General features: G+C 46.4%; 1 protein-coding gene and 1 long non-coding RNA gene across 34 annotated transcripts in view; one reads left to right on the top strand and one right to left on the bottom strand.

Moving 5' to 3' along the window:
- LOC102900020 overlaps positions 1 to 26860 on the bottom strand; it is a 369137-nt gene that overhangs the window by 60665 nt on the left and 281612 nt on the right. The gene's annotated exons all lie outside the window — the stretch shown is intronic.
- On the top strand, positions 12540 to 13720 carry LOC123383045. The gene is made up of 2 exons (XR_006592294.1): positions 12540 to 13180; positions 13322 to 13720. It is a non-coding gene; the product is annotated as an uncharacterized LOC123383045 (long non-coding RNA).

Raw genomic sequence — 26860 nt, 5'->3', positions numbered from 1 at the left:
AAAGTGGAGCTAATAATGCTAATTTAACAAGTTTTATTTCTTAAAGAAGAAAATGAAATAACATGTTTAAAACACCTAGCACAAGGCCTGACATGTTAGAGATGTTTCATACATGGGAGTTCCCTTCCCAAGAAGAAGTTTGGAAGGGCCAGACCCCGAGGGGCAGGGGGCACAGAGTCAGGGACGCAGCACTGGCACACCCCTGGGAGAGTCACTTAGCCTTCTTGGGCCTCTGTCTCCTGTCCTGTAAAGCGAAAGCCCTGTAAATGCTAGATGTAACATCACGCCTCTCCAAGGACCTTGCCCGGGCTATGAGGATGAATAAGACGTAGCTTTTGCTCCTTAAGAGCTGAGAATCCAGAACTCTCCAGTTCCCATCAGGTGTGAGCGGGAACCCTGGCTTCTGTGCAACGGTGTAAATACATGTGATGCACAAATGGGAGACCAGTGCCACCCTCACCGGACTGCTCATCATGAGCACCAGAAGGCTTTTAAAGCAAAAGTGTTCCCTCTTCCCCTCCCAAATCAGGATCACTAAGGGTTAGGCCCCACAGATGTGTCTGTGTTGCTAAGGCCCCCAAGTGATCTCAGTGCACATGGTCTGCAGAGACCAAGTGGGAGCTGCTGGTGAAGGACTCGGACCAAAGTTGTGTTGAGCCAGGACACGTTGCGCGTTAGCCGTTACTTGATAGAGTGAATCTCCAAGACCAGTTTGCTACTTCCTCGTTTGCCTCTTCCCCCTCAGATGTGCCCCAAACATACTCTTGTTCATTGAGAACCCCCAGTTATTTGAGCTCCAATCAAGCAACCCATTTCTTCTTTCAAACCGGAGTGTGAGTTCTTAATTCCCACTCTGCCCAGGCTATTGGGAATGACTTATCTGTTTTTGAGCAGCACCTGATGAGGAAGTGACAAGGTAGGCTTAGTGCCTCCTCTAAACAAATAGCCTCCCAGCACCGAGAGCAAACTACATTGCCAAGCGCAAGCTGCTCACACGGACGAGTCCCTACACCCCTTGTCATAAACGCTAACGGTAAGGAACACCCATCACTGAGGATATCCATAATAGCCTTCCCAAAGAATGGACTTCATCCAATTGCCAGCCCTGATGTGTATCAAAGAAGGGATAATTATTAATAACACTAATAATCGTGATAACAGTAGCCAGCATTTACAAGGCACTGACCATATGCCTAGATACTCCTGGGCACTTGGCAGATGTTGCTTTATTTAATCCCCATCACATATGGAGTTATTGGTCCCAATTCTTCATCCCTCTTTTTGGCCTCATCCATGCCCTCTGCCACGAGACTACAGTTCTTTTCCCTAGAGACAGAGTGTGTGTTCCCCACCCCACGTTCCTCTGACAAGCCTAGACTCAATCAGTGAAGCTGCCGATATCAGAGCAGCAAAACGCGGTTGTGATTTGAAGTCACTGAGTATTAGGATGATTTGTTACACAGCAACAACTGACCAAACCAGTCTCCTAGAGCAGACGTTGGCAAACAAATAAAATAAGTTTTACAGGAACTCAACAACACCCACTCATTTCTGTGTCGTCTCTGGCGGCTTGCAGACTACCCAGCAGAGGCGGGTGTTTGCAACAAGGACCATCTGATCTGCAAAGCCTAAAATATTTACTATCTGCCTTTAGAGAAAGTATTTGCTCATCTCTGCCCTAGAACTGGGTTTCACAGACTTTAGCAGGCATCAGAAACACCTGGAGGGCTCAGAATTCTGATTGTGGAGGTCCAGAGTGGGGTTCAAGGATCTGCTTTGGTCTCCCGACCCTCCCCACTCATCCGGCTCTCCGCTCGCCCCAGACAGGCACCCCGCTCCTTTGTCAGGGCATTTGAACTTGCTGCCTCTTGGCCAAGACCATCCAAGCCCCAGCTATCTGCCCGGCCTTCTGCTTTGCTTTGTTCAGACCTCTGCTCACTGTGTCACTGAGCCCAGTCTTCTCTGACCTTCTTTGCTAAAAACAGGTGTCCCCGGCCTCTTTAGTCTTTATCCCTTTACTAGGCACCCCTTCTTTGTATAGCACCCATTATACATGTACACGCATCTTCCCAATTGTCTGTCTCACTACACTGTAAACTCCTTGAGGGCAAGGGATTCTGCTTCAATCCCTGCTGCCTCCTCAGCGCTTAGGACAGAACCTGTCACCTGGCAGGGGCACCAGCAGTTGTTTTGAATGAGTGAGTAAATGGCAGCTGTTATTAAAGTTCCAGTTGACAAATATCTTTTCTTATTCCCTGCTTCCGCTTCCCTTTAAAAGGACTCAGCGAAGAGCCCAGAAGAGGCAAAGGAAGCTCTGTCCGCTGGCTGCGCCCTCCGGCCGGACCGCCCAGGCTCCAGCCGTCTGCAGATCCCCAGGCCCGGGGCAGCCCCAACGGGGACTCAGCAGGAGTCCTTGGGGACACAGGCTTCAGGCCTTGCACCACCGGGACACATGTGACTTTCTCCCGGTTGGATTGCTTCTTCACATCTGCCCCTGTGTACTTTGGCTTCGGAAGCCTCTGTTTACAAATCTGGGTCGAGGAAGGACAGGAATTCCAACAACATGCGATTCACAGAAGCCAGCCGGTGCCTCCTGTTCTGGCTTTTCCTTGGAAGAAGGCAGTGCGGAGAAAACACAATCATCGCTTGGACTTTGAAGCCACACAGACCCAGTTTGTGTCCAGCTGGGACTCTGGGCAAATCATATAACCTCTGCGAGCCTCCATTATCTCATTTTAAAGGAAGATGATAATACGTGTTTGTTATTAGAATTGGAACCAATAGGCAAAGTCCCCTAAAAACTTGATAGTATTATTTATATTTCTGGGTGATCCTCCAATGTGTCCATTTCAGGCAGAGTCCTGGACCCGTCCTCGGTACCATTCTCTCCCTGAGATAGGTGACCGTCATTTTTACGTTCTGTCTCTTCACATACCACGGAACCACCTACTTCTCCCTCTCCCTGGGAGGGTCTCCACGGGAGAACTGGTCATTACCAGCATAGACTTGGGCGTTGTCAGCCTGGGATTTTAACCAGGTCCCCGTCCCATCTCACTCAGTGATCTTGAGCAAGTTACTTCTCTCCGTGTGACTCAGTTTCCCACTCTGCATAATGGGGACCAGAGTGGTAGCTGTGGACCAAACAATGCCAGCTGACTACTGTAACGCCCCTTCCCTCCCTCTTCCCCATTGCTGCCTCCAACAAGGGAGCCGGGAAGCGCGTCTCAGGAGTCCCCAGCCCACCTTATAGCAAGGGTCGCGCTTAGCTCATTCTGGCCCGAGAGACACAAGCAGAAGACTGTCAGTGAATGCTGACAAAGCCTGAGGATTAAATTACAATATCTCTGTGAACAGCCTGGGGAAAGGCCTGACATGGTGCGTAAATACTTGTGGAAAGGGGGAGTCAGAATTCGGCGTGAGTCAGAATTCAGCAAGAGAGAGGAGGTGAGGCCCAAACCGGTGAGCGCTGGGCCTGGCCAACCCTGCCCCAGGTCTGCGAACTGTCTCAGAAGAAATCTGTCCCTGGTGGGGAGCCAATTAAAGGGTCAATACCAGGGATCTGCCATCCCTCGTTGGACTGTGAAGTGCTTATGAATTGGTCTCCACATCAACTGGTTTTATAGAGAGAGCGTTCCAGTCACCATTAAGTGTCAACGATGTCTTTTCATCTCACCCAGCCTCGCGGCCTGCAGACCAGACAGGGCAAAGCTCTGTGGGAAGCCCCAGGACACAGGGCTGCAACCAGCAAGGTCCCCTGGGCTGCCCTGGTGGAGCAAATAACAACCACAGCACCGCTCTGGAGAAAAGCCAACAGCCGCGTCTGCGATCCCCTCAGGTACCCTCTCCCCAGCTGAAGAGCTGTGACACACGGTGTCCAAGCCCTCCAACAGGAAGGAGCTCCTGGTACTGGGGGGGAAGCTAGCGAACACGCTGGGAGCACCGATTCCCCTGCAAGAGTGACTCCCAGATGCCCCACGGGGGTGACTGGTTGCCAGAGAGGGCGTGTCCCGAGGTTGACGCTGAACAGGGGCGGTGCGTGCCCAGCTTGGAGAATTCTCAAATATGTAAAAGGTCATATCATGCTGGGAACTCAGTAGCCCTTTGAAAACATGTTTTAAATACCTTCAGTGTCCAGTTTCCCGCAGGCCGAACCTAGAAAACAACTGTGGGAGTGTTCTTTCCAAAATCCAAAGCGGAGAGTGTCAGTCTCCTGCTCGGAACATTCGGTGGCTCCGCGTTAAAGGTGAAACTGAAGCCTCGCCTGGGAGATGCGCCTGCTGTTTACCTCTTTTTCATTTCTCTTCCTAGGCTGGCTATCCCCGCCGACGCACGGGGACTCTCATCCCTGCTTGTCTCTGTACAGAATTCCATTCACTCGATGATTCATTCATTCACTGCACATTTATTAAGCACCTACTGCCTCTCTATGCATCAGCTACTAAGATACAAGAGTGAGCAAGAGTGACTTTGTGTTCCCCAAAACCACAGCATTGAACTCAGGAGCCTTCCACCTGGCAACACATCAGAATCACCCACAGGGCTTCTTCAAAGCACAGAGGTTTGGACTTCCTCCCGATATCCCGGGATGGGAAGAGAGGGGGAAGATTCAGGGAGTGACAAGGTGACAAAGGGAGTGGCGGAGCTAGACTCCAATCCCTACTGTTACCTTGCTGGGGATCATTAGGATGAGTGGGGGAAGAGCAGAGTTTTGGAGCCGAAAAGACTGGTTCAAAATCCAAGCATCCATATATTCTGAGTTTCTGGAACATTCGACCCTTACATCTGCTGCCTAGCAAAAGTCCTAATAATCTCTCCCTTTTACTCTCAAAAGTACCCTGATTTGGATGATGAATTATATGGCCACTTGCTTCTAACCTCTGCTTTCCCCTTTCCTACCATGAGAACCTAGAGATTGTTGAAGCTCCCTGCGCATTGGCTTCATGGTCTAGAGCACAGCATGATGTTAGAAAGTGGAAGAAGCAAAAGACCACGGCCGCCAAGCGCTTCGGAGAGTGGGTACCTAATTCACAGAAGCCTTTATTATTCTTGGCCTTGCAGGAAGTAGCCCTCATTTGTTCTGAGTTGCTCCTGGCAAATGCAATGACACCATAAGGATGAGACCACATTCAGATGAAAAAATAGAGCAACTGTATCTGTGGAGGAAGTGGTCCTGAGTCACCAGGACGTGGCTTCGGTGGTTGCTAGCCAGGAGGACAAACCTATCTTGAGTCTCTGTCACAACATTTAAGCTGCAGCTCAACCTTCTAGAAAGCAGGGCTTTCCTACCCTCCTCATTGGTTGAAGTTTCTCATAGAGTTGGGTCAAATGTCTCTGATGGGCCCACGTGGAGGGCAGAGGGAAGAGAGAGACTGACACATTCTCTGTCCGGGTGACCAGCCACTCGTGACTCATCACATGGGGAGAAGGAGCAGTGATTCTGCCGGTGACTCACTCATGCCCACCAGGAAGCCCCCTCTTTAGGTCCTCTTTCTGGGCTCTTCAATTTGCATTTGGTGCCAAAGGGAACCTAGAGGAGAGGGAGACAGAAAGATCTGCCGGCTGGATGGAGTGTGGTTTGACCCAGTGGCAGTGACAGCCAGGGACAGAGAGGAAGAAATGCTAGCACACCTGGCTCCCCCGGATAGAAACTTACCAACAACCAGCAAAGAGAATTTTAATGCCTAATGGTGAATATTTATAATATTTCAGAGATCTTTGAGGGTGGAGCATTTCCCACGGACAAAGGAAAGACCCAGAGCTTTAAAGAAATCAGAAATCTCCTTAGATGAAAGTGCATGAAGGAATAGCCAGATGAATGGATTGCTTAAAAGTCTAAGGTATATTCATCTGAAGATAAAGTCATTCAACATAGAGAAGGGGTGTGTAGAGTCTAGAATAAATAGACCAAGACCAGAATTATCCAGACCTGTTCTAGAAAGATAGGCACAGAGGCTGGTAGGTATTTGAGTCTCTAGAATCACTCCAAGTTCTCAGGTGAGTGATTAGTTTTCCCAAATTGTGGTAGACAAAATAAATATGACGTATGCCCAGAAAGAACTCTTACTTTGGTAGATATGCATTCATTCATACCGCTGGTACATACAACTGATTATATTACACGTGTATTTCTTTGAACACAGGTAAAAATATACAAATTTCTTTCTTTCTTCAGACATGCCAAGCCTAAGAGCCCAGGCAGTTCTCTCTGCCTGAAGTGTTCTCCAGCCAAACACCACCTGTCCCGCTCCTCCCTGCAGGTCTCAGTCTAATGCTATCTTCACAGAGAGTGGCCTTCCCTGGCCACCATGTCAAACATGAGTATCCCTGGTCATTCTCTCTCCAGTCTGCTGCCTTTTACTTATGAAGCACTTCCAGGATCTTGTCCATATCTTGGTGTACTTTTTATTACATGTCTCTGTCCTCCAGGATATAAGCAACAGGAGAGCAGGCACTCTGTCTTATGCTTGCCGCCTTCTCTAGTGTCTTGATCATTGCTTGGCACGTCATAGGTGTCTAATACATATTTGTTGAATGAAGACCTATTGAAATGAATTATGACCTTAATAATAACATTCTGGGGGTGTCTGGGGGGCTCAGTCAGTTGAGTATCTGGCTCTTGATTTTGGCTCAGGTCATGATCTCATGGTTTGTGGGATTGAGCCCCACATCAGGCAGATCTTTACTGAGAGTATGGAGCCTGCTTGGGATTCTCGCTCTATTCTCTCTCTGCCCCTCCCCTGTTCATGTGCGCTCTCTCTCTCTCTCTCTCTCTCTCTCTCTCTCTCTCTCTCTCTCAAAATAAATGAACTTTAAAAGTAAAACCTCTATTAAAAACAAGCAGTGACATTCTTGCATAGGAGAAATAAGTATGAACTGTGGCTAGGGCATGGTGAACTGTGTGTCACCCTGGGTATGGCCACGGGAGGAGATAAAATGTTTGGTGATAATTACACCCCTCTCCCCTCCAGCTGAGCCACAGACCTGGGGGTTAGGTAGGGATGGACTATATGCATTATGGTGATAAATACAGACTAGAAAACATGGCTTAGAACTGAGTCCAAAATCTGCTTCCTGTTCCTTCTTCTTCCAAGGGGCTTACTCACTGCATTGCAGCCATGAAACTTCAGGCCTTCCTCCTGTCTTCCCTCGCTCTCTTCCTCACCCCTCCTATTCCTCTTTTACCCTGACTCAGGATAAGGTCTGCTCCAGCGGCCTGACTTATAGCAAAGGTATGAGCTGAGAGAAGATGTGTGACTCTAGAGAGAACTGGGTGCCTGAGTGGCTCAGTTGGTCAAGCATCTGACTCTTAGGTTTGGCTTGGGTTGTGGTCTCAAGGTTCATGAGTTCGAGCCTCACATCGAGCTCTGCTCTGACAGTGCAGAGCCTGCTTGGGATTCTCTCTCCCTGTCTCTCCTCTCTCCCTGCCCATCCCCTACTCTCTCTCTCTCTCAAAATAAATAAATAAACTTTAAAAAAAAGAGACAGAGAGAGATTAAATAGCATGTCAGTGCCAGGTAGAGGCCCTGGTCCCAGCCTCACCGGTCAGAAAAGCCATTCTTTCATGGGAAGGAGTAAGCTAGGGAAGAAGCTTCCTCTCCAGTTCTTCTGAGACTTTGGAAATTTCTGTGTGGAGGTAGGCTAGTGCAGGAACAGTTGGGAAAGAGAATGGTTCTCCATACAGTCAAGGTCACACACACATCTGTGTGAAAGGAAAGTCAAAGACCACTGTGAACAACCATGAACTCCTGGTCATAAATTACATCTTGGATACCATGGGCCCTAACATATATCTCTGTGCCTGGCCAACAGTAGCAGTCAGTAAGTGTTGTGTTCAACAATGTATGCTGAAAGAGTGGAAGACCATGCGAGTGGTTAAATGAACTAGTGATTGAGTAAAATATGTATTATACATTAGTCTCTTATGAATCTTGCTCATAAGCCTAATTTTAAATCCTGATCACCTTAGAATATATACCAAAAAATTATTTTACAAATATGTAAGGTTAAGAACCAGAACCTGGACCCATAGTGACCCCCACTAACTTCTGGTCACCTTGTAAACCCTCTTGGAACATCTTTTAGCCCCAAGGAGGCTCAATTACTTCAAGTAGGTGGTCCACATCATCTGTGGTCAATCAATACGTCATCTGTCTGTCTTCCGCTTCTTGAGCAGGGGATCTTAACTTCAGTCCATGGACTCTTTACAAGGATCAGAAGACAGATTGCTGGGAGTCTGTGTATTTGGATGCAGCAAAAAATGCACTTACTTTCCCTCACCTCTAACTGAAATTCAGCATTTTTATCCCCTGTGAATGTAGGCAACAAGCCCCAATATTAATAAGATCTGTGATTTTTATCACCAGCAAGAATCACAGATAATTTCATATCATGTGTCAGCCTTTGCAGGTACTTATGTCTACTTCAAAGTTACATTAGTTATTGGACTTCTTAGATCTTACTTAATGCCTTCATCAATAAGCACTTGCAATACCTGTGTACGCATGCCCCTAGAGGATCCTTACTGACCACACCTCCTGGTACTCATACCCTGGATAATCCCCTCCTGTGAATGGGGGCTGAACCTAGTGACCCGCTTCTAATGAATAGAGTATGGCAAGAGTGAGGGATATCACATACAAAATGAGACTATGAAGATAGTGACTTCTGTCTCGCTTGTGTTCCCTCTCACTTACTCTGATGAAGCCAGTTGCCATGTGTGAGCTGCTCTATGGAGAGGAATTAAGGGTAGCCCCTGGCCAACAAACAGTGAGGAACTAAGGCCCTCGGTTCAACCTCCCATGAAAAACAAAACCCTGCCAACAACTGTGTGAGTGAGCTTAGAAAGCGGTTTCAATCCCAGACAATCTTAAGAGACTGCAACCCTGGCCAACACCCACACTACAGCCTCAGGAGAGACCCTGAGCCAGAAAACCCAAGCTAAGCCATGCTCAGATCCCTGACCCACAGAAACTGTGAGATAATAGACGTTGTTGTTTTAATATGTTAACTTCATTGCTCAGCAACAGATAATGAATACAGTGAAATAGATGATAGATAGATAGATAGATAGATAGATAGATAGATAGATAGACGATGGATGGGTGGATGGATGGATGATGGATAGATACATAGATAATGGATAGATGGATGGATGGATAGATAGATATATAATGGATAGATAGATAGATAGATAGACGATGGATGGGTGGATGGATGGATGATGGATAGATACATAGATAATGGATGGATGGATGGATAGATAGATATATAATGGATAGATAGATAGATAGATAGATAGATAGATAATGGATGGATGGATGGATGGATGGATAGATAGATAATGAATGGACAGATAGATAGATAGATCTCCTGACTGGTAACTGCATCTCAATATAACTAGTTTCCTTGGAGGAGTGGTCCTGGGCTTCACTAGTTTGACGAGGTCATCCATGCCACCCAGAGGTTAAGAGCCCCTGCCCCAGACTCTATTTTCGAGAAGACACTTATTCTGGAAGGGGCATTAGGGGGTAGTGTACATCTGAAGCCACATCCTCTGGAGGTAGTGAAGGGAAGGAATAAGGAGAACCAGGGAGTAGGGTCTGATTCAGCTAATGGGCTGTCACAAAGTTGAAGCATTTTTATCAAGATTTTCATCAAGACAACAAGAGACACCAAAGGGAGATAAGATAGCTGAGAACCCAGGTGGCAAGTTTGAGCCCAGAGTAGGAAGGGTAACAGAGCAGAGGATGAATGGAAAAGCCAGGGGTGAAACCAGGAATGTCAGACATGGGGAGAGGACAGTTGGCCTGGCTACATAATGCAGAAGTCCCTCCCGAATGCATGTTGGGTCTTCGGTGCTTTGTCCTGATGTTTTTAAAAGGCAAGACTAGTACAGAAAATATAATTCCATCTCCCATTCAGGGTAGGAATCTCATGCTGTGTGATGGGCATTTAGGCACCACTTCTCTGCCTTCTCATCTAGACGGTAAGCTCCTCGAAGGCAGAGCCCTACGTGTCCTTGTTTCTTTGGTACCCTGGACATGGAAGGCAACATAAACTTTCATAAATCAAATACCTGCTAAATGATAGTGCTGCACCTGGGAACAGAAGATGAGTTAGGCTCAGTTTCTGCCTCAAGTCGTTCATGGTCTAAAGAGGGAACCAGAAGGGCACCTGGGTGGCTCAGTCCATGAAGCAACCAGCTCTTGATTTCAGCTCAGGTCATAATCTCATGGCAGTGAAATGGAGCCCTGCACTGGGCTGGAGACTGCTTGGGATTCTCTCTCTCCTTCTCTTTCTGTCCCTCCCCTACTCTCATGCATTCTCTCTCTCTCCTCTCTTCCTCATAATGAATGAATGAATGAATGAATGAACGAACAAACAAGGGACCAGATAAAGATGGATAGTGGCTTTAGGAAGCCCTAATTCAAATATGAGCTGTGTTTCTTAACTGAGCTTTTTAGTTTGATGGTTCTTCGAGCCTTGACTTTACATCTATTAAGGGAAGGTTGTAACACTCATTTCCCTGGGTTTTGAAACTTTAAATCAGATGATAATGTTTACAGAACACTACTCAAGGCATGAAATACCCTGGGTATTTCTACCTCACCTTTTATTCTGGTGCTGCTTCCAGCCTTGGGTCTCAAGGCCCCAAGGGTTTATGTGAGATCTAAGTCCTATGTGAACACTGTGGCCATGTGCCATGGTCCAAGGGCTCTCAGAGGCAGAGACCATGTGGAACTCCTTTTCTCAACCCCAGCAAACAGAAAATCACTGCTTCAGAGTAGGGGCTGTTCAGCACATGTTGATAAATGCTTAAGATGATACATGACAAATCCTAGAAAATCCTCTAAGATTGAGCACAACAGCACTCTGCAAGAAGGATCATCATGAGCTAGAGGAGTGGGACTTTGGCTCTGCTTTTAAAAAGTGTAGAGGGCTCGGGTGACTGGACAGGAACTGGTGGTAGAGAAAGGAAGATCCAGAAGGCTGCGCACAAGCTTTACAACAGTGGTCACCTCTGGGCAGGAAGAAGAGATATACGATGGGGAGGGACACCAAGGGAACTTTAATGACCTCTGCCAACTTTCCTTTTTAAAAAAACAAAAGATCATGATCAATGATGGCAAAATGTCAACATGTGTTAAATTGGAGTGGTAGGCGCAAAGTCCCCATGCTTCTTGCTGTGTTAGAAATATTGTGTGATAAGAAAGGAAGGAGAAGCATTTCAGATGGGAAGAATGACATGGGCAGACGCAGAGAGGTTGGGAGATTGTGGCAAGTACAGACCAGGGAAGTCCTGAGGTGGAAGATGTGTCTGCAGACCCTACAAGCAGAGTGTCCCCAATGAGGGGGCAGGAAGCAAGTTGGAACTGTCCTTAGTCCTGAACCAAAACCCCACCCTTGGTCACTGCCATTTCTGATTATCCTAGAACACTGGGAGTTCTGCCTAATTCCACAAGTGCTCGTTGGTTTCCTTGGTATTCTCTAACTTAACGCCTTTAAGTCCAATTTTACCCAGCTGCTTCTGCAAAAAAAGAGCAGAACATGGGTATTTCTCAGCCTAATAATATCTACTACTGATCAAGCTCTTATGGGTGGCCATTTTTACACATTGCTTCATAGTGTTATAATTATCCCCATTTTATAGATGAAGAGACAGACATAGAACGATTGAGGTCACATAGCCCATAAATGGCAGAGTTGAGATTAAAGCAGGTCACATCAGTACATAGCCCAGGAAGTAGCTAATCATTCCCTGGCATATGTAAATAAGGCCTTAACTCAGAAGAAAGTATCCCCACAAAGTCATTGTCTCAAGACTTCCTACATTTCTTTTCATATACAAAAGCAGGATTGTAGATTCCAAAAAAAGAATGTGAGTGAAAGTATCTTATAAACTACCAAGTCCTATACAAATGTTGATAGCTCTCTCTAGGTTTATTATTGATAATAATGATGATAATGAGGAAAACAAGCCTTCTGCAGGCGTTAACAACATAAACCATACTCTACTTCCATTGTTCATGGAGGTAAGCCAAGGGGGAGGGGGAATATATACAGATTATATGTGTGTGTGTGTGTGTGTGTGTGTGTGTGTATGTGTATACACATGCACACACATATACAGATGGAGAGAGAAAGAAAGTCCCAAGATGGAGTGGGACAGACCAGGTTACATGACCCCATCTCAATACGTACTAGCGATATGAGTGTGGAAGGGTGATTCTGTAGCTCCCCACCCTGTTTCCCAGCTGAGAAGCAGTTGTGTCAATAATAGTACCTACTTCCCAGAGTAATCAGTGACGACGAGAGATAATGTACGACAAGTCAGCCTAGGACAATTATAACTCTGATGATGGTGCCAGCGGCTATTATTTTGATTTTGATTGCTTGCTGCCTTGTGCCAGGTACTGTTAGGCACTTTATGCACGTTAGCTTCAATCTTCGTTTTGACCCTAGGAAGTTTCTGTTATGATCTCCATTTTAAAGATGAGGAGATTGAGGCTCGATGAGCCCTTAATAACTGTCAGCTCAATCTGATCGAATTTGACTCATCCATAACCAGATGGCATTTGAGAGGCTGGATGGCAGGTAGGAGGTGGCTCCACTCTTTAATTTTTCTAAAGCAGAGGCAGGTACTCCTATTAGCAGGTCTCACTCAGAGCTGGTGACTGGAGAGAGAAAACCTCACAGGCAGACACACAATTCATCAAAATTCTAAATTCTAAGTCTGGTGGAATCCAGTCTGGCTCCCCAGACGCTTGGAGGGGCAGTGGCCACCAGCTCTCCTTTCTCCTAGGGTCTGGAGCTAAGGAAAACCTGGCCTCCAAGCAGGAAAGAGCCAGTGCAAGGGAGCTAGGCTCCCTCCTCTCTGCTTGGTGAGCAGGAGAGGAGATAGGAGGGAATTGTGCCAAGGTCACTGTGTTCCGGGTCAGTGTGTTCCAGCTTTGAAGTCAGAGAGCCGCTGGTGTCCAGGCAAGAAAAATGCTTCAGGGCGCTCCACCTGCCAGGCCGCTGACAAGTTCCAGCTGGGCCTCAGCCTCCAAGCAGCTGTATGCTCCCAGGAGGCCACGCTCACCAAAGACTGCCTTTCCAGCCCCAGAAGCATCGTTAGGAACCTGTGACTACAGAGACAGCCAAGCCATGGAGCACCCAACAGCCTCACTCATGTGCCCAGGTATCTTGCTCCCGGAGTCTCTGAAAGCCAGCCATGCCTGCCTCCATCACCAAATCCCATGGGGAGAAGAATTCTCCACACATTCCCTAGCCCTCTCTTCCTTCTGTCACTTTACTTGTAACTCTTCTCTAATTCATTCAGTCCCGGACCCCCCAGAAAAGGCATTCAGAGATGGAGCCTGGGGAGAGCACTGAAGTCTTGGAACAGCAATGCCACAACCCACATGCTTCGTGCTTCCTTCTGCCCCTGAGCCCAGCCACCCAGAGCAGGCCAGCAGGCTCAGATGTGGGCACACTGGGGATCACCACCTCCTGCACTTAGGGCAAGCCCCAGTTTGCTGTTCTCACAAGGGGCCAGGGCTAAAGACCTAATGAAAATGTGGTTCCCCTTGGAAAAGCAGGAGGGAAAAGTACTATTCAAAGCACTAAGATACAAAGCTTTTTCCTTTCTTCCACAGCCTTACTCTTGACTTGTCATGGTGTCTTTTATTTGCTATTTAATGCCATTCTAAAGAAAGCATAATTAAAATTGTAAACTACTGGCATGAAGTTTACCCTCCATCTTTATGTTGTACTTTATGTTAAGTGCAGATACGAGAGCATTTGACCCTCGTGCGGAATCACCAATATTACACGATTTGCATTCTGTAGTTCGTGCATGCATACGTATCTCATTCTCACCAAAACAGTGGAAATACTGCACAAACCAACTCAATTATTTTTATTGCACCTTCTCAACATACATGCATACAACATACAGTCAAAGGCAGTGGCAGCTTCCATAGCACACATAGTTGATACTGACTTTGAATCTTGCCAACTCCCATGCATCATGGGCCCCCCAGAATTCTGTCCTCACGGGGCATGGCAAAAACTATATATGTGACCGGGGTGCCAATGAACAACAGATGCAGTGTTGTGCCTATCTCCTCTGATCACTTACGTGTTCTATTGCCCCATCGGACTTCACTGACAAAACTCAAGTTCAAATATAAGCTTATCCAGAATTCCAAAGTGGTAGCAACAGAGTGTTACAGCAAGCGTGGGGCTCTTCTGAGCATGGGGACCTATAGGACTTTCCTTACTGCACATACATGAAGCCACCCCTTTAGAAGGATGCTCCGGGCAGTAATCTTGAGTATAAGCACTTAATGTGGCCAACTGTTCTGCCTATCATAGAAGATGTAACCTTTCCTGGGTGTAATGTTATCTTCCTAGAGGCTTTCACCTTGTGGCTTTGCAGATCAAGTTGGGGTAATGTGTATAGACATGAAAACCAGGGTAGAGGTCTCATAGAAGAGCCTACGCCAGTACCGGCTTAGGTAGTGGGTGGAGCCAGATTGAAAGCACTGCTTGAGCACTGAGTAGCTTAGTAACGTTTGGCAAGTGACTTAGCCTTCTGAAGTCTGTTTGTTATGTTGTAAAACAGGGGTAATGGCTACCATGTCTCAGAGGAACTGCTAGACTTCAAGATGACTCGGGCAAAGTCCCTGTGCCCAAGATACACAAAATTAATGAGCACTATTGTATTGGTTTTGTTAAAACATTTCAGGTCTCTAAACTTCAGATATCCTGGTTGCTCTTTCTACCCCTAGATACTCCCCAAACCCCTTGTTGCCTGCAGACACACATCTGACAGAGGAGGCAGATAATGCATTGTGAAGGCAGGTGAGTGGTTCAGTGGGCTTCCAACTCAAGCAGACATGGGCTCCAATCCCATCCCCATTTATTGCTTGGCCCTGAGCACATGACTTCACCTCTTAGGGTCTCAGTTTATCTCGTGGATAACTGTAGGCGGGGAATGACCCTAGGACCTGCTACGTGGAACCGTTGTGGGGATTGCATGGGCTCTAGGCACCACTTAGACTGCTTGGCACAGAACAATGCTCAGCAATTTATTCCATGCTTCAGTTACCCGTCTGCAAAAAGAAGATGCTGGGAGTCTGCACCGTGCGAGGTTGTTGTCTGGAACAAATGAGAATGTCCACGTAAAGTCATCAATACAGGGGCTGACACAAAGTTAGGGCATAATGACTGCGAAATGTTAGCAATGATAATAACTGGTAGTTATCACGTTATGGATGCCAGCAGATAACCACCACAATTCTCTCTCCTTCCCCTCCCCTGCGCTGGGAGTTCCCACCAGTGCCCAAGAGCACCTGCTAGTTCAGTGTCCAGTGTTAGCTTTTGCTGGTATTGCTTTGGTCCCCTTCCCCAGCAGAGAATACAGTTTACTCAAGGACTGAGCATAGTTTTGTTTTTGAAGAAGGAAACCACAAGCAAGGGCCAAAGCACAACCTTCTTCAAAACAGGACAGGGCCCCAGACAAGGCCATGGCCCTGACTTTTAGGAACGGGGAGGAGGTGTACTTTCTAGTAACCTCTTGGTGGAAGATAATAGCTATACCTCCCACCCTGCAGTTGGGACTCAAGGTCTCCTTGTCCTCTAGTCTAGCACAAGGGGTCATGTGCTTCCTTGTTACTAGCTGTGAGATTATCTTGCTTCAAACAATCTCAGAACATCAGCCTTTGTCCCTGAGTTCCTTCACCCTTTCTTCTGTAACAAGGAGCCATTCCCCATGAACATTGAGTACATTACCCAGGCCACAAGGCGGCCATTAATATGTGGAGCTTTCAGAGGAACCTCTCGTTTACCGCAACCCAACCCAGGGGCACCTTGGCTCGCTCAGTTTTGCATTCAACAAAAATTTCTTGAGCACTTACTATATGCCAAGCATAGTGCTAGACACACAGAGACAGACCTGTTGAGTTAGATACAATCTCTTTTCTGTGTGTAAGCCAAACTATAAATAGAAGACGTCAATATAATGTATTACATGCAGTGAGAAAGGATAAAAGGGAGGACCATGAAAACCCAGAAGAATAGAACCCCTAGGTAGGGGTTCAGCTTAAGCTGCAGAAGGTGACACTTGACCTAATCAAGAAAGGAAATGGCTGTTTTTCCCCTTTTACCTTGCAAAGTCATTCATCTCATACACAGGGCAGAGGCGACCCTTTCCCACAAGCCACTCATGTTCTCTGATGGCCACCTGTGCCCTCCCATCTCAGCTCTCAACACACAGTTCTATAAGCGCTCATTCCATTATCTGACCACCGGACGGGACTGTAAGCTCCGTGAAGGGAGCAACCAGGCCAGTCAGGTTCTCTGTCACAGCCATAGCCCTAAACACAGAGCCCAGCATATGGTAGGCACACAATCAGCATTCATCACACTGAATGGCACATCTTTTGAGGACCGAATATCGTGAAGGCCCTAGGCTGGTTAATGATGATACAAGGTCAACAAATATGCCTAAATGAGTAATTAACAATCGAAGTTGACAAATGTAACTATCAAATGAATGATACAGACTGAAGAAGTTAGGAAGAGTGGCACGTTCAATTCAGCCCAATGAGATCCAATCCAACAAACATTAACTGTGTCTTCTATGTGAGAGGCACATTCTATGAACCAGAAAGCGTATGAAAATACATCAGAAGAAGGAAGCCCTTAACACACAACATGTTAACTTAGAGGAGAGCACACAAGTGCACAAAATAAAGATCTACATAAATCAGAGGCCATGAAGAGTCAAGGGCAACAGCCTCAGAAAAGATTTTAGGAGAGCTTCAGAATGTGTCTTGAAAAAAAGCATTTTTTTTTTCTGTATGGGTTCAGATTGAGTTGGGGGACAAAATCATTCCAGGAAGAGAAAACATCAGAGGCAAGTAAGAAGATAGAACATGCGTGGCACGTTTTGGAAAGTCCAGCTTGAAAGTAATCCGCAGCCAGTGCTCAGGAGGAGAAAGAGCCTGCCTTCAGGAACCAATGATCCAACAATCTCTCCCAGAGCCTCCTACATCCACAGCCCTGTAGCTCCAGGATCCGAGGCATCTGTGGAGCGGACGCAGGCTGCTCTTGGCTGCCCAATACCTCTGCTTCCTTTGAGGGACATGCGCCCCCATTCTAATGGTCCTGTTAGGACTTCAGTCAGTGTAGCCCACCCCCACCCCCAGCCACAAAGGCGGATACAGAAAGCTTGATCATAAAGACCAATCCTCCGAGATAACAATTGGCTCAGTGGCAGACATGTGACTCAAGGAGGGCCATTAATGTCTTTTCCTGGATTGATACACAGACATTGGGGAAGGGAAGTACCTTTTTAGCTGATGTTGCTAAATCAGGAGAAAATAAATTGGAAATATTTGCAGCCATCCTCCCTGCCCCATAGACACAGCCTGCCAGTGTCATGAAGCTAACTTACAGAGGAAGCTGAGCTGAAGGATGGAGACAGGGCCTGATAACAGGCTTTAACAGATGGCTGGGTTCTTGAACTTGGATGGGTGAAAGAATGATGGATCCATTAGCAGAAATGCAGACGTCAGGAGGATGAGCTGATTTTCAGAGAGAGAGACGATATCACCCCAAATCACCAAATCTCAGAACCAGAAGAGATTATCAAGAGATTTGGTGCAAGGAGTCACCTGATGCTTGCTTTGTTTGTTTTTTTGTTTTGTTTGTTTGTTTTTTGTGCTGTTTTCCCCATAGTAAGTTTCACCCTGCTGGTTTCTTTCAGTCAACAGCGTTGATTCAACATTTGACCAGCTTGATGAACAAAGCATTAAAGGGCCCTCTTTTTGAGGATCCTTCCATTCAGTCGAGGGGAAAGGAAACAAATGAATATATAACAGAGTGTCAGGTTTTCAATGCAGGCTATTATGAAAACAAAATGAAGCAGGGTCTCACAATGGCTTTGGGTATGCTGCATTAGATTAGGCAGCGAGGGAAGGGCTCTTGAAGGAGAGCATACGCAAGCAGAGCCTGAATGATGGGAGAAGTAGTCACTTAACTACCTAGACAAAAAGAGGAAGGCCATTCCAAGTAAAAGTCCCTGAGGTAGGCAAGTGCCAATATGGCCCTAAGACACCCACGAAGCTAGATGTGTACAGAGACAGGAGGGTGTGGGAGACACTTGCAGGAGAGGAGGTCGTGGTAGTCAGTGGACAGAGCACGCAGGGCTTGGCAAACCATGGTGAGTATGACTGAAAGGCATTGGAGAATTTTCGGTAGGGGGGGCTCATGTAAAGAATACCCAGGAGAGGGGCGCCTGGGTGGCGCAGTCGGTTAAGCGTCCGACTTCAGCCAGGTCACGATCTCGCGGTCCGTGAGTTCGAGCCCCGCGTCAGGCTCTGGGCTGATGGCTCGGAGCCTGGAGCCTGTTTCCGATTCTGTGTCTCCCTCTCTCTCTGCCCCTCCCCCGTTCATGCTCTGTCTCTCTCTGTCCCAAAAATAAATAAAAACATTGAAAAAAAAATTAAAAAAAAAAAAGAATACCCAGGAGAGAACTTAACCCAGATTCCTTTCATTAGAGTTGGACTGGACTTGAATGTGGAGAAAGACAGATAAGTGGGCAGGAAAATCAAAAGCAGTTCCAGGCAGGGGAGCCATACAGAGCTGGAAGCAGCAATGGAAACGCAGCGGAGACGTTTGGAGGAGAGTGAGGGGCAAATATGGATGAATACAGTGGAAATTTTAAGTAAAACCCAGTGGACCAGAAACCGGAAGAGGGAGGACGGAATCCTACTTTGGTAGACTTGGAAGGTCAGGCTGAGGGAATGACCCCTTATCAGGTGGGCAAAGGAGGAACCATTAAAGCCTCCTGCAAAGGGAGGGAGTCCTCACTCTCGGCCTCAGCAGATGAAAATTGTGTCCCGGGAGAGGAAGTGTGATGAGGTAGGAATAAGCACAAGCTGGGATTCAGGCAGTGGTAGTTCAAGCACAGATTCCACTCCTACTGCATCATCTGGGACCACCCACGAAAAGGGGGAGACCAAGGAAGAAATTCAGAAACACGTCAAGAGATGCCTCATCTCCCACAAGTAGTGGGATTGGCAAACTACCTTATCTTTGTGAATAAAACTTTATTGGAATGCGGGCCCACTGTTCATTTACACATCGTCTTCCCCACAACAATGGCGAAGCTGAGTGATTGTGATAGAGACCATGTGCCTGGCAAAGTATGAAATAATGACTATCTTGGTCCTCTGCAGGAAAAGTTTGCTGGCCCCTGTTCCTCAAATCTTACAGAGTACAGCTTGATGTAACAGGATGGCCATGTTGCAGAAGGAGAGAAAAAAATAAAATCTTTTTACTTCGCAGATAGCCATCTAGGAGGGAGGAAACAGTAACGGATTGGCAGTTTCCCCTCCCAAGGCTTAGAGGAAAAAATTATTTCCTCCCGACAGGCAGTCAGTCAATGGCAGTTTTATCGTGAGATAAAGAGGTCAGAGATAGAAATGGACAAGCACAGATGAGAGAGATGGGCAAACGGAAGAGAGAGATAGAGCCATGCAGACAGGTGAAGACACAGTATTTAATATCTTTCCAATATATATTGATGTAATATATCTGTGTGTGCATATATATGTGTGCATCTGTATCTCTATACATATCAGTGTGTGTGTGTGTGTGTGTGTGTATATATATATATATATATATATATATATATATATATATATGCCAGTAGCCCTGCTCTAGGATTTTGACAGAGTGTTTCAAAAAAAAATATCCTCAACACAAAGAAAACTTCTTGGGTGGAAATGTCACAAGGTCATTTCTTGATTCCAAACAGTCCTGAGACAGAAAATCAGGACATATTGACCCAAGGGGTAACTATGTTGACAGAGACTAAGACAAGATCAATACCGGGTTTTGATAGCAAAGTTTGCAGTGCTCGGAGGTAAGTAAGAACATGTTCCCTGCGTGCTTTTATCAGAAATATCTGCTGCAGGTTTATGAGGTTCCTTCCCAGTCTGTCTCTTTCGGAGCTTATAAAAGTGCTTTTAGGGGCCGTCTTAATGGTTGCAAATATCACAAATGGAAGCAATGGGTTTTTAAAACCGCCCCCTCCCCAAGAAAACAAAGCTATTTCCGGATTTTAAAGACAGGAAGAGAAGCCTCTTATCCCAGGAAAAGAGAGTCTGGCTGGCCTCAGGAAAAGCCACCGCCCCTTTGCAGCGTGCACTCCATCCCCCAAGACCACAGGTTGATGACTGAACAGTATCAGCAGGCTTGACAGAGCTAGAGAGGGAAATAGAGAAGATCCTTCCAGGCCGTTCACTACTTTTGCTCTGGAGTGATTCATAGTGCCTGGGGCAGAGGCTGGCCAGTCAGGATCTGAATTCCAAATCTGACGCAGAGTTCATTGATCCTGGGCAAGGAGTTCTTTGAACGCCCTTCAACTTCGTTTGAGGAACTACGGATCCTTTTCCGTAGTCGAAGGAGGTGGCCCTGGTGGGAACAGAGCAGGAGGCAGCAGGGATGAGAATGACAGTACACACCCACACCCGCAACCACAACAGTAACAGTTATTTCCAGAGTGTTTTGTTTGTGCCCCAAAGTGTCTTAAGGACGGCAACATTCAGACTCCTTTAACTCTCACGACAACCTGCAGGGGTGGGTTATTACTATCATTGGCTCCATGCGATAAATGAGAGTCAGAACAGCGAAGTGAAAAAGCGAAACTTTGAATCCAGGAAGCCCGACTGAGGGTCTGCAGGGTTATCCACTCTGCCCGGTTGCCTCTACAGGGAGGCTGGAAGGGGAAGCGGGAGTCAGACCATCATATTAATTTCCTACAGCTGTTGTAACAAATGACCACAAAGTTGGGGTTTTATAGCAACAGAAATTGATGCTATCCGAGTCTGGAGGCCAGGAGTCTGAAACAAAGGTGTTGACAGGGCTGTGCTGCTTTGAAGCCTCTAGTAGAGGATGCTTCCTTGCCTCTTCCAAATTCTGGTGGCTCGTGGCGATCCTTCGCTTCCTTGGCTTGTGGGTGCATCACTCCAATCTCCGCCCTCGTCTTCGCGTCACCCTCTATTCCGTGTCTCCGTGTGTTCTCACATCTTCGTACAAGGACACCAACCATTGGAGTTAGAGCTCACTCTAATCCACATGGCCTCATCCCAACCCTCACCTAATTATAGCTGCAAAACTCTATTTCAAAATAAGGTCACAATCTGAGGTTCTGGATGGATGTGAATTTTGTCGGGACACTGTTCAACCCCCTACAATCATGAAACCCATAAGTTCTCACCTTATCTTGCAGGGGCCGAAGAGACAAGGCTCTTTTAGGCAGGGCTCCTTGGGTCATAAGTGATATCACTTATCATGAGTGATATCACTCACAAGTGAGTGATAGCTCAAATTGGCGTAAGCGTAAAAGGAATTGATAAGCACAGGTAACTAAGAAGCTTGGGTATACACTTTCGGCATGAAAAATTTCAGGCAGCTCTGCTCTCAGGAGCCCAAATTAATGTCTTATCTTACCACCTCTCATGTCTGACTTCTCATGTGTCGGTTTCCCTGAAGCAGACTCTTCCCAAGAGGTGTCATAGCTCCAGAAACAATATTAAAGGAAGAAGTGACCAGATCCACATTGCTTTTATTCTCATGAGCAGTTACTGGTAGTGGGAAGTTAACAGGGGTTATAGCCTACCTTCTCGTGTCAATCCCAAATGAAGGAAAACATGTTTTTCCTGAAATTTCTAACAATAGTCTTGGGAGTGAATCTCAGGGGACCAACTTGGATCACACTGCATTCTTCAACTAATCATTGTAGCCAGAAGATGGGGATACTCTAAGTAGCCCGTGCACGTACTCATCCCCTTCTATCACCACTCCTGTGGCTAAGTCAGGGATGGCTCCCGAAGGAAACACTGGGATGTTGGACCAGAAGGGAGAATGGTACTGGCATCCAAAACCAATATAGACCAATCATACATGCGGAAGAGGAGAGTGATGGGAAAAAAAGAGCGTGACTGAGTTGCATAAATTTGGATTTTCAAAATGCAGGATACAAGTGCCATTATATTCAATCGTCTATGACTCAATTCGTCTATTACAAAGCAAACAGCACAACAGACAGCGCTGACCTATTCACAGTACCTTCAGGTTTATCTACACATCACCCCAGTGGGACTGACTTCTTGCAAGCAAGGATTATGATCCCTGTTGCCTCTTTGTCTACTCTATCTCTACCACATATAGAGACCTACCCTCAAGAGCGTACGTTTTACTTGAGGACTTAGCCTCCATGACTTACACAGGGAACTAAGAAGAATAACACAAGACCAGAGTCCAACGCACGGACGCAGCTGAGCACGACGTCTGAAGTAGACAAGCACTTCACCCCACCCTGCGCGTCTTAAATTTTTCCCAGAGTCAAATCTTATTAGGAGCACTGGCGCAGGAATGAAGTGGTCACATGAATCCTACTGCAGATGACTATTATGAAAACTGAATTAAAAAAAAAAAAACTATTTAACGACCCTGGAAAGCATCCAAAGGCAGAAGCCAGAGGAGAATTTAATCTTGAAACACACACACACACACAACTGTAAGGGAGAAGAATTGAGAATTCGTGCCTTTCTGATCTCCGTGTTCTCCACAATCCCCATGGCTACAACTGTGGCCCAAGGGGCCAGAGATCAGAATACAAGGTTATGAAAGCAGGTGAAAATTTAAAGAGGAATTCCTGGCAAAGAGAGAATGACCGAAGTAGTGAGAAGTAAACACTGAGTAGAAACTCTGCCCAAATCGCTGGCTGACAGCTACACGACACATGCATGGGAGAGAGGCAGACGGGCCAGCAAAAAGCATAAAGAGATCAGGAGGAAGTCTGTTCTTTAAAGATGGAGCTTCAAGGGACGAATGCTCGGTTTTCTTTTGTTTTGTTGTTTTAACTCTGAGCCATTTCACGCAGCTTGGGCAGCAGAAAGCTGAAGTCTTATGGGCTTGAAATCTCTGGAGACAGAACCTACTAACCCAGACAAATTAGAAATGGGGGGGGAGGGGAGCCCTAGGGGAAAAAAAACCTACTGGAAGTATGAGTCCTGTCGCTGTCCAAATTCTTGACAATGACCAAGTTATACAGGCACCTGAAAGACTCCCCGGGAGCCAGGGTAAAGAAGCAGCGATGAGAAGCCACGGGAATAGAGCAAAAATATCAGGTATTACACACCTTTGAATGCGGGCGGTTAAGTGCTTACGATAACAAAAATCTAACAATTCTCAGAAGAACACAACATAATACACAGTTACTACAACGTATTATCTACTCTGCCCAGTTTTCAATGAAAAATTACTACACATGCAAAGAAACAGATAAGAATAATTCATACTCAGGAAGAAAGGCAATAGAAAATCACAAGACAGATGCCTGGGTGGCTCAGTTGGTTAAGCGTCCGACTCTCGATTTCGGCTCAGATCATAATCTCACAGTTCGTGAGATCAAGCCTCGTGCCGGACTCTGTGCTGAGAGCATAGAGCCTGCTTGGGATTCTCTCTCTCCCTTTCTCTCTGCCCCTCCCCTGTTTGCACACATTCCCTCTCTCTCTCTCTCTCTCTCTCTGAGAATAAATAAACATTTTAAAAACTGACAATACATAGAACGGATGTTGCAATTATCAGACAAAAGTTTCAAAATATGGTATCAATGAATGACCAAATAAGGAACCAAGAAAATAGTCAGTGAATGTGCAATAGAAAGATAAGAGAAACTATCCAATCCAAACAACAGAGATTAATAAAAGTATGGAAGAAAAATACGCAGAAGCTCAGAGACCTGTGAGAAAATACCAAGCATGATCCAACATGTGTGCAATTAGACTCCAAGAAGACGTAAAGAGACGGAAGGGGGCAGAACAGTTATTTGAAAAAATAATGGCCCCAGACCTCCCGAACTGGCTGTAAAGAGGGTGAGGGAGTCAGCCTTCTTCACATAAACTCAGATCTTCCATCAGGAAGGAATCAGCCTCAGGAACACCTGGCCCAATGGGTCACAGCTGAATGATAAGCTTTTAGGTGGCGGCTACTGCTTCTGTGGAAGCAACGTGGGTCAGAAGGACCTGATGTGAAGGTCCACCTTGTACCTGCCGTGTGACACGGGCTGAGCTATTTCAACGTCACGAATGCTTAGTTCCCTCACCTGTCTCCTGAGATGCGTACTATGCAGGGCATCTTGCTAGCCTGTCCTGAGGGTGCATATAAGGAGCATATATTTTCTTAGTAACTTTTCTACCAAGACATTTGATCTCTCCCACCGGAACATAAATTCCAGGGATGTGGGGACACTTTTTGTCTGATTGCTCACCTCAATAGCCCCAGCACCAAGAGCAGTGGCCAAGGTGTGATAGGTAGATAGCTGTGCGGTAAGCACAGGCTGGAAACAGAAAACGCGTGACTGAATCGGTGAGCGAACTGCCGGCAAAGAGAGCCCGACTGTTTTCCTTTCCTCCCACACTCAAGGAAAGGCATCTGCCAGTTCCTGAGAGACTAAGCTCATGGTTCTGGACGCGTTCTCATCCCAGTCAAAATAACATGATTATTTGGCTGAGTAAGACAGGAAATGACCAACAGCCACAACTAATGACACAGCGCCTGGACTGGGAGACAGAAGAACAGCTCTGTGCGGAGTGAGCAGCAAGGGGGCCACAGGAATGTGAGACAGAAACATTTTTTAACGATTATTTTTAATGAAATGATGCAGCCTGCCTTCCAGTTAATCTTTGATAAATCTGACACTCACCTTACACAACTCAACTGCGATTTAGTCAGACGGAATCCTCCCTGCCTCTACACCCGCTTCTCAGGAAAAGGATAAATCATACTCAACAAAGGAGAGAGAATTAAAGTCCTGCGCCTCTTGGGGGCCACAGACCTCTTCCAGGACTGGAAAAACAGTATGGAGCCTCTGCCCAGAAAAAAATACACTTACAGACATCATTCTGCATACGCTTTCAGGGTGTTAAAGGATCGCATCGCCCAGATGCACGAACCGTGTGGTCTGAGACAAAGTGCCCCATTTGGAGAAGAAAATTCTAGGGTGCAGAGAGGAAAACCTATGTAGCCCAAGGTCACATTGTAGGGTTGCTAATAAGAAACAGCCACACAGTGACCCTCCTAACTCCTAGTATCAATTCCAATGTCATTTTCACTGTTTAATAATTATTTCGATTTTTATTAGCAGCCAGAATATCTGTGGCCACCTCCTATAAGCGAGGTAGGTGACTCAGCCAGCTAACATCCATTTCGATGGGACACAGTATGAGCAGAAAATCAGGACATTAGGGTTTGTGCCAGAAAGGAATGAAGATTTAAATCCTGGCCCTCCTCTTAGCTGTGTGATCCTGAGTCATTACTGAACATTTCTGAGCTTCTGTTTCCCTTATCTGGAAAATGAAAATTAGGAGTATGCACCTCCCGTGGCTGTTGCCAGGATTAAATAAGACGCTGCGTGTGAAGTATTAGCTGTTATCAGTAGTAGCCGGACCTTTCAAACTTTCAAGCAGTTTCCAAAATGGAGGTACAAAAAATTGTGAGCAGCAACCATTTGGGGTAAGCGTCCAGCCATCTAATTACTGCAGTCAGTTCACAGGGGCGCTGATGACGTACCTCCCGAATTTAGGAGAAAGGCCATCCTGTGAGAGTTAAACACATCATATTCAAAAGAAAGGGAATGTTTTTATCAGGATAGGCTGTTATTCTCCCATAACAAATGATCTTCCAAGTCTCAGAGGCTTACGACAATATAAGATTCATTTCTTTAAAAAAAATTTTTTTTTTAATTTTTTTTTTCAACGTTTATTTATTTTTGGGACAGAGAGAGACAGAGCATGAACGGGGGAGGGTCAGAGAGAGAGGGAGACACAGAATCGGAAACAGGCTCCAGGCTCTGAGCCATCAGCCCAGAGCCCGACGCGGGGCTCGAACTCACGGACCGCGAGATCGTGACCTGGCTGAAGTCGGACGCTTAACCGACTGCGCCACCCAGGCGCCCCCAAAAATTTTTTAATGTTTATTCATTTTTGAGTGAGAGAGAGAGAGAAAGAGAGAGAGAGCAAGCAGGGGACAGGCAGAGAGAGGGGGAGACACAGAATCCCAAGCAGGTTCCAGGCTCTGAGCTGTCAGCACAGAGCCTAACGCGGGGCTTGAACTCACAGACTGTGAGATCATGACCCGAGCCAAAGCTGGCTTAACCTACTGAACCACCCAGGCGCCCCATATGAGATTCATTTCCTATGTTCAAGACTTACCACAACCGGTTCCAACTTGCCTCGCCTCCACGACCCATTTGTGGAGCAGACTCCATTTAGAGCATGGCCCAGCATCATGTCAGAAAGGAAAGAAAAAAGATATAGCAAACCGCAGGCTGTCTTCTGCCTGGTAGCGACACATATCATTTCCACCTACATGTTCTTAGCCAGAGCAAAGCCACATGGCCAGGCCCTATCTCCATGGGAAGCATACTCCTACTGCCACGAGAGACAGTGAATATTTTTGAGCAATAATGTAATCTGCTTTGGTAGATGGGAGCTGCTCTTCGCAGAATGGACCATCCTTACTGATGACCTGTTATTATGGAGCTGAAATACTCAAGTCCAATCAAAACAACCAGTTGAAAAAAAAGAGTCCTCCCATGGCATAGAACTAAAGCCAAGATCAAATCAAAATGATCCCAACTAGGCCAATCTGAAAGAAGTAGCTTAGTAGAAAGACCGTATCTACCCGGAGGCTGGAAACGTGGAAGTCAGGGGGAAATAAACCACGAATGCCAACATCACTGCTCAGGAGAAAGAGCGTTCTGATCATTTGGCAAGAGTATCCTTGCACCCTTGGCAGG

This window comes from Felis catus, chromosome F2 (genome assembly GCF_018350175.1).
Source record: "Felis catus isolate Fca126 chromosome F2, F.catus_Fca126_mat1.0, whole genome shotgun sequence".
NCBI lineage: Eukaryota > Metazoa > Chordata > Mammalia > Carnivora > Felidae > Felis > Felis catus.
This window is presented reverse-complemented; position numbering and strand designations above follow the sequence as displayed.